At 49.2% G+C, this 8,077-nt stretch overlaps 1 non-coding gene across 1 annotated transcript; it reads left to right on the top strand.

Annotated features, from left to right (window-relative positions):
- The first annotated feature begins 3,791 nt into the window (after window positions 1–3,791).
- TRNAR-UCG (transfer RNA arginine (anticodon UCG)) lies at window positions 3,792–3,864 on the top strand. The gene has a single exon. It is a non-coding gene; the product is annotated as a tRNA-Arg (tRNA).
- Window positions 3,865–8,077: the final 4,213 nt, after the last annotated feature.

Below are 8,077 nucleotides of genomic sequence, written 5' to 3'. Positions count from 1 at the left end.
TATATATATATATATTATTCTTCCATGAAAATTATACTCCATTCTTTTCTTTTATGACGAATAACTTTGAATTTGCCACTGCATGTGATCAAGTAACCATTTTGATAATAAAGATACTTATACATTCATAAATTCGTGAATAATTTTTTCCTCCCGTATGGTCAATACACATATTTTGTTTGTCTAATTCTAAAACGTTCTAATACAGGAGTATTGGTAGTAAGCTACTATTCCTACCACCATTCACTATATAGTTCTTGACCCGTACCATCATACCGCCGGCATCTGACTGCTGGGTGGTACTTAGGGTATATTTTCATGTACAAGGTTCGGGAGCCTAGTTCTGACCTCACGCTGGTGTACTTAGAAGCTAGACTGACGAGTGTTCCTCCAGTGTTGCCTTCCTACCTTCCCGTACCATCTCCACCTACACTGCTGTATGGGAGCCCATCCATCCACTGTCTTATCGAAGCACCCGCTTCCCTCCTTGATTGTACAAGGTCGGCTCAACGTTTAAAACAGTACGGCGACTGCTCCTCTCTAGGTGTACAGTGATCGATTACCCTCCAGAGATGTATCGTGATAACACCCTCTCTGGGGCGTGTAGCGTCCACCTCCCCACTAGGACTGAGCAGACGCCCCTCCACCTTATTGATGACCTGTCGTGCCTTCCACTACACACTTGCACAGACACTCCCTTCCTGTCAAGGGTTGCAGAGCGCCCCACCTCCTTCCCCTACAAAGCTCTACGATCACGCACGTAACCCCTGCCCATCCGGAGCAATAAGAGTACCACCGCCTAGTACACTTCTAGAGCCGTGTAGGCTTCCTCTCCCCTCCCAGGTTGTGCAGACATCCCTTTCCCTTTAAGATACATAGAATCGTTTCCTTCCCCAACCTTTCTCCAGAGCTATAAAACCCTAACGTCGTTCCGTGGTTATGCAAACGCCCTCTTCACCCCGAGGACCGCACAGGCTCCTTCCTACACTCCAAATCTGTATCGATAACCAATTCCCCGCCTGCATGAAGCGGATCGCCTTTTTTTTTCCGCCGATATTGCGCAGGCCCCTCTTCCCCTCCGATGTTACATAGACACCTCTTCCCGTCCGATGTTACATAGATGACCCCCCCTCTCCGATGTTACATAGACCCCCCTTCCCCTCCAGTGTTACAAAGATGCCCCTTCCCCTCCCATGTTACACTGAACGACCCTTTCCCTCCCATGTTACATAGACGCCCCTTCCCCTCCGATGTTACATAGACGCCTCTTCCCCTCGGATGTTACAAAGACGCCCCTTCCCCTCCGATGTTACAAAGACGCCCCTCTCCCACCAGGGATAAAAATGCAGCCACTCTTCCTCCAGAGATATACAGTCCTCCCACTCCAAGGCTTGCACCTGGCCCTTTAGAATTACATGGATGCCATGTTCCCCACTAGAGACGCAAGACAGCTACTCCCCTTCAGAACTGTAGAGAAGGTCCCATACCTTCCTACGCATGTAAAGACAGCAACTTCAATTTCAACCGCAACACATTTTAGCAAAATGTTAGTGTTTGGTTAAGTTCTTCTAAGGTCAAAAGCACGAACATCAAACTTTGAAAGTATCTTTAGCATGATTCTAATGTGAAAGTTTTGTATAGATGTGCACTACACCACCGGCTTTAGATACTAACCTCTCAAAACCACTGTAAACAGTGCAGCATGTAGAGGACAATGCTGAATGAACCCACCACGCGTCATAGCAACTTCTTATCACTATGAAACCACACATCAAGCCTCTCCCTTCTCACCATCGTCTCCGGACGTAGCAGCAGTACTCTCACGTTACGGAAGGGGAGGTAAACGGGAGTCAGCCGAGGTGAGGTTTGGGGCAATCAACAGACCAGAGCTGCACCGGAGGCGCAGTTTTCCGACGAGTTCACTGTCTAAGCCAAGCCATCCAGGGAGAGACGAAACAAGCGAGAGCACCACTGTCATAAAGCCAGTCAACCTCCTCACCTAATCACTTGAAGCGAAGAGAAGTTGGTGCTATTTTGAAGCGAGTCCCCCGAAGACAAAGAGAAACTAAAGTGGGACTAACAAGAGCGCAATCGTCCGATGCGAAACTCGACGTTCTCTCCATTAACCACACACGCTGTCACACACAAAAAAGTCAGAGGTATTTCGCCTCTCAACCTGTTGAAGCGCCCTCCCTCCCTCCCTACCTCAATGTTGAAGCGCCCTCCCTCCCTCCCCTCAACTCGCCTCACCGGTTCACGGATCTCTTTATCCGCGCTATTAAAGCCTCAGACTACAAATTTTCACAACTGCTTGCCAGATTCCCCGCGGTGACATTGTCGCTGCCTCCGCCATGTTTTACGTCCATCGGGGAATTCGAGTTTGGAATTCAATTGCACCACTTGGTTTCCCAGGCCACCGCTTGCCGTGGCGTTGGCGAGTCATTACAGGCATTCAATGGACTCGAGTGCATTGGATTTACATAGACATGGAAGGGGTCGTTGTGTCGGCGATAACTTGGTTCTATGCGTGTCGTTCTAAACGCCGTTAACGATGGAACTGTGGCAAAATTCGCTCGTGGCGACGCTTGAAAAGATGGGTCGTGTATATACATACACGTCTCAAACGACTTGGGAGGGGGGGGGGAGGAAGAATCTGTGTAGGACAAGGATATAGCGTCTATACGACTCATGAAGGAGGGCGCTGAAGGGTGATCATATTTTTACACACACTAGATGCGTCAAGGTAGTCTGGTGACCCACGCCTCACACCACACCCACCCAGACCCACGCCACGACACAACACAGACTCAAGACCCACGCCACACACAACACCCACCCAGACCTACACCTCACATATACACCCACCCAGACCCACGCAACACCCACCCAGACCCACACCTGACACAAAAACCCACCTAAACCCCTGCGTCACACATAAACTCACCCAGACCTACGCCTCACACAACACCCACCCAGACCCACGCCACACACAACACTCACCCAGACCCACGCTACACACAACACCCACCCAGACCCACGCCACACACAGCACCCACCCACATCCACGCCTCACACAACACCCACCCAGACCCACGCCTCACACAACACTCATCCAGACCCACGCTACACACAACACCCACCCAGACCCACGCCACACACAACACCCACCCAGACCCACGCCTCACACAACACCCAACCAGTCCCACGCCTCACACAACACCCACCCAGACCCACGTCACACAAAAACTAACCCAGACCCACGCCACACACAACACCCATCCAGACCCACGCCACACACAACACCCACCCAGACCCACGCCTCACACAACACCCACCCAGACCCACGCTACACACAACACCCATCCAGACCCACGCTACACACAACACCCAACCAGACCCACGACACACACACCACCCAACCAGACCCACGCCACAAACAACACCCACCCAGATCCACGCCACACACAACACCTACCCAGACCCACGACACACACACCACCCAACCAGATCCATGCCACACACAACACTCACCCAGATCCACGCCACACACAACACCCACCCAGACCCACGCTACACACAACACCCACCCAGATCCAAGCTACACACAACACCCACCCAGATCCACGCTACACACAACACCCACCCAGATCCACGCCACACACAACAACCAACCAGACCCACGCCTCACAACACGCAACCAGACCCACATCTTACACAACATCCATGCTAACCTCCAGGTAGCTAATCCTAACTGAACAGATACTTTTTCGTGTAGCACCAACATTTCTTGTGACCGTGTGGCCTAATGGATAAGGCGTCGGACTTCGGATCCGAAGATTGCAGGTTCGAATCCTGTCACGGTCGTAGACCCATTTTCTTTCTTCTTCATTATTCAAGTTTATTAGTCTTAGGGAAAATAAATTAATGATTATTGAATTATTCATAAAGTCCTTGTGATACAGTGCCCCAAGTTTCCTAAATAATAGTCTTGTGAGAAATTATGGTCTCTCACATGGTTCCCGACCATTAGTGAAGTTGTTGCCCAGAGCAACGTACAGTCACAACGTGATTCCTGCTGTAGAGTTGGTAGTTCCTCCGTCAGGAGGCGGAACTATGGCTGCAGAACAATGGCAAGATAACCTCCACTCTGCACCTACAATCAGTTCTCCATCACGACCTATAGTTCAGCCTGAGCTGATGTAAACACACACAGTTTAGTGGGCCTCCGGTAAGTCATGAGCCGTCATCACCTCCTCAGCTGGGGGGATCACCAGCTCCAGCGACTAACGTAAAGGATTTAAAAAAAAAAAAAAAGGGGGGGTGGGCTAAGCAGTCCTGGCCTAAGGCATTCCGTAGAGTGACTGGAAGAAAGCTTTAGCATGGAGACTCGTGTGTCGATCAGGTAGAATGAGAGATGGGACGTCAAGTCATGGTAAAGAAGACCCCGAGATAAAGAGAATTTACGTAAGAAAGCAGTGGTGAGGAGGAGAGTCATGTCCTCCACTACAAGTAAGGGAAGTAAGACGGTGAGGTGGAGGGCGGGTTTACGAGCGTAAAGGATCGGCACGTAGACGCGATGTACAGATAGTCTTTCCCCCCGCGAGGGTGCATCATTTATGGACTCCTAAGGGCGTCAGTGTGGTGTGTTGCGAGCTGCGTGGCTGATGTATTGTGTATATCGCTGCCATGATTAATTCTCTGGGAGGAAGAGAGTGGCCTCTCAGCCCTGGGAAGGAAAGGGTGCCTATGTAACTAAAATCAAGGGACGGTAGGATGATACAGCAGGGAGATGAGGAGGTCTCTGTATTGACGTTTGATATGGACTGAGGAGGGAGGAGGGTTCTGGCACAACTCTGGTGGGGGAAGGGGAGCCACAACAGCTGTGTAAGGAGGCGGGAAAAACGGCAAACTTGATTTTCATCTCAAAGAATATACAGGTGCGCTCCTACCTATCCTGTGGCTGGTGGCTCGAAACAAGATGCAAAAATGCACAAAAAGGTCCAGAAACTGAACGGTCAAAGTTACGAGGTTCCTCAAGTATCTGGAGCAAAACTCATTATGGACGAAATGCTTTCACATATAATGTACGCTAGAGTTACCCCGAAAGTTCCCGATTTTTACCAAAGTCAAGACGTCTTGCATGTTTGCTACGAACAAGATGAGCAATTCCCATCTATCTATCTATCACTTGTGCATGATACTAACATGATAATATTAACGACTTGAGGAGAGCGGGAGACGACCAAGGCCGGGGTTTGAGGAAGTGGTAAGGGAACAAGGCGAGGAGGGAAGAGTGGCGAGGGGTGAATACGCCGACACATACACTAAACTTTTTCATGAAGCAGATACAAAAAAAAAAAAATAAGCGAGGCTCAGCAAAAATGCTGATAATTATGTTAATCGCATATTAGGACGTTATACGCAGCTTGTGCGCGGCGCAGGTCCGAGTTATTCCATAATAACACAACTGCCACACTCCCCGTAATAGCACACACACACACACACACACACACACACAAACACACACACGTCCCTCCCTCCATCCACAGAAGCAAATGTCACCAACTCGAGAGTGGCCGTTACATCTGGTGGGGCTTGTCGTAATTGGCAGCTCTTACTATCCATGTAGCAGGTAAATGATGCACCTGAATAATTACTTAACCATCTAATTCTCCATATAATGACCCATGAAGCTGTCAAACATTTCTAAGTATGATGGATACGAAAAAAGGAGTATCATTATGCAGCGCGTGAACTGTCCTACGTCACAGTTTCCAGCCTGTTGCAAAAAGTGTCGGTTCTTGGATATGGGGTGGCGGTGTGCATAGCGAGGTTCTGTGACGCCTGGAGAAAGGGGGCGGGGGTCAGCACACCACACAGGTGCACCCGTATGTTGTGGTCAGTAAGCCGCCTTTATTATGGGGATGTAGACACTACCTTGTGGTGGTGGTGGTGGTTTTATGATAACAGGTGATGGTAACCAGTCCCCCGTTTCATGTAGACATATATTCTATGTTCCTTGTTACCTTCCGGCAAATACCTAGAGTATGGAAAAAGGGTTTTTCTCCTCTGGATTTTAAGAAATGGGATCTATACAGCCTCATCTGGTGATTTTAATGATATGCAGGGCTTAATTATATGAATTAGTATCTCGTAAGGCAAATCTAATAATATTGTAATGATGCAGGGTTTAATTATATAAATTAGTATCTCGTAAGGCAAATCTAATAATATGGTAATGATGCAGGGTTTAATTATATAAATTAGTATCTCGTGAGGCAAATCTAATAATATTGTAATGATGCAGGGTTTAATTATATAAATTAGTATTTCGTAAGATAAATCTAATAATCTTGTAATGATGCAGGGTTTAATTATATAAATTAGTATTTCGTAAGGTAAATCTAATAATCTTGTAATGTCGGATGGCCAGATGATGGGCAATGGAATTATTCCATTCATTATCTTTTATTATTCTATTAGCGAGTCGAGTATGATGGCGTTGGGTATACTCGATAAAGTTATTTCACAGTTCATCCTCGGGGCGAATCATGTAGAGTTTCTTGTCATCTTATCGACTGATGCCAAGCTCGAAGTCTGCACGAGTTGCTGATGAAGACTCTGAGCATTTTAATACGAGGCAGATCCCGCACTGACGACGACCACCACAGAACCACACTGACACCATACTCACGCCCACACTCCCACCACACTCACGGCTCACTCGCGCCATACTCCCACCACACTCACGGCTCACTCGCGAAACACTCCCACCACACTCACGGCTCACTCGCGCCACGCTCCCACCACACTCACGGCTCACTCGCGCCACACTCCCACCACACTCACGGCTCACTCGCGCCACACTCCCACCACACTCACGGCTCACTCGCGCCGCACTCCAACCACACTCAAGGCTCACTCACGCCACACTCCCACCACACTCACGGCTCACTCGCGCCACACTCCCATCACACTCACGGCTCACTCGCGCCACACTCCCACCACACTCACGGCTCACTAGCACCACACTTACACCACACTTCATGAAAAAGCCCATCATTGACCTCAAACTTCCTGACGTCTCATATCAAGCTATACTTCTCACGTGTTGAACCCTCATCAAACATTCAACATGACAGGAAACTAGTTAAGTTTGCGTAATGAATATAACATCCACGAGAAGTATATGACCACGTAGGAACACTCATTCATCCCGATTGTAGTCATAAATACTGTAAGAGTTATAACATGAAATGGAACATCATAATTCTCGTTCCATGGACTGTATAATGAATAAGTCATCTGTGGCATCTCTCCCCGCTCTCCACACTGAGGACGCGTCGCCTTGACCAAGTGTCACGCGAGTTCACTTAAGAATCCTCGGAAAAATGTGTTTGGTGGGCCAACCTACAGCCACACACCTACAGTAGTGATCCCTGACTCGATGTTCAGCGGAAGCTGCCCCTTATAGATGACCTAAATATTTCCACTAGAGGCGCCGCTCTCTCGGACTTGTACCTCAAGTCCAGCAGCTTGGAGAGAGGTCAGGAGCTTGCGACACTCTACTTCGACGTCTCTTCATTTCCATTGGGAATAGCTACCACTCCCAAACCTGACCTCGACGCCTCTTAAATACCCGGGTATGACCGCAGCCTTAGAGGGAGCCTGGCTCTCATGCTGGCCGGGTTGGCTAATAAGCCCAACCCCCTAGGCACAGCGTTTAGGTCCCTCACCAACGGCGAGCCGCCCTAGATCATAGGGCCCGCACCTCCCGAATTGTAGGGGGTTTAATCTCAAACAAAAACAACGCAGCAAACCAGTCAGGCAGTTAGCTCACCCCCAGACAACAAGTGTAACACTCCGGTACCTGAAGTCTTGGCGATGTGAATCCAGACTTAAGCCGCCCTTGGGCCGGTCTCCTCCGTCAGTAGATGCCCCAACGTGACTCCCGACGTTTCGTCTTCCTGGTTGGTTTCATCGTGGTGCCTCGTCTCCGACGTCCACCTCCGGCAGGACACGCGTGGGACATCGCCTCCGCCCGTCACGAGCAGCAGCTGTAACAACAAAGGATCTA

The sequence above is a fragment of the Panulirus ornatus genome, chromosome 1, assembly GCF_036320965.1.
Source record: "Panulirus ornatus isolate Po-2019 chromosome 1, ASM3632096v1, whole genome shotgun sequence".
Taxonomy (NCBI): domain Eukaryota; kingdom Metazoa; phylum Arthropoda; class Malacostraca; order Decapoda; family Palinuridae; genus Panulirus; species Panulirus ornatus.
Note: the sequence above shows the minus strand (reverse complement) of the source record. Positions and strands in the feature narration are given on the sequence as shown.